Consider the following 657-nt stretch of genomic DNA (forward strand, 5'->3'; position numbering starts at 1 on the left):
TGTGTGTGTGTGTGTGTGTGTGTGTGTGTGTGTGTGTGTGTGTGTATGTGTGCGCATGTGTGTGTGTGTGTGAGAGAGAGAGAGATTGTTATGTACGTGTGAAGTGAGTGTTTAGATGTACAGCAAATGGTAGTTTCTGCACTGCGCTGTTGATCCAGAGGCTTTAACCCGGTCGTCACCACAAGGGATTTAGGGCACCATGAAAAGATATCACCTCGGGCTCCAGCATCACAGGCCACACCAATCCTGAAAATATAACACTGTGCACACATTTGTAAAAACATTCATATAGCAGCAAATACATGCAGTGGAAAATTGTCATCTATAGAATGACAATGTTAATGTAGAGAATGACAGTCAAATAAAATCAGCTACAGAACTATGTATACACACCACCTAGAAAATACCCAGCCATATGACATGAAGATATTATTTTACAGTTTTTCTTCGATTGCTAACATGCATCGATCAAAACTGCAGTCACATTGTCAAAACTCTTCTCACTCAGTGAAACTGAAGTCTATGTGAACCAAACTGTTCATAATTTGTCAGTGTTTTCACACAAAATGCATTGAATGACCATGCATTGAAATATATAGGAAATCTCAGCAGAATATTTACAATAAAATGAAATAATAATCAGTCCAAGCACACGTG

At 38.8% G+C, this 657-nt stretch overlaps 1 protein-coding gene across 1 annotated transcript in view; it reads right to left on the reverse strand.

Moving 5' to 3' along the window:
• Positions 1 to 657, reverse strand: part of ryr2a (ryanodine receptor 2a (cardiac)) — a 162,387-nt gene that overhangs the window by 128,161 nt on the left and 33,569 nt on the right. The gene's annotated exons all lie outside the window — the stretch shown is intronic.

The sequence above is a fragment of the Seriola lalandi genome, unplaced genomic scaffold (assembly GCF_002814215.2).
Source record: "Seriola lalandi dorsalis isolate HSWRI2012SDOR001 ecotype SW California unplaced genomic scaffold, Sedor1 jcf7180002054585, whole genome shotgun sequence".
Lineage (NCBI taxonomy): Eukaryota > Metazoa > Chordata > Actinopteri > Carangiformes > Carangidae > Seriola > Seriola lalandi.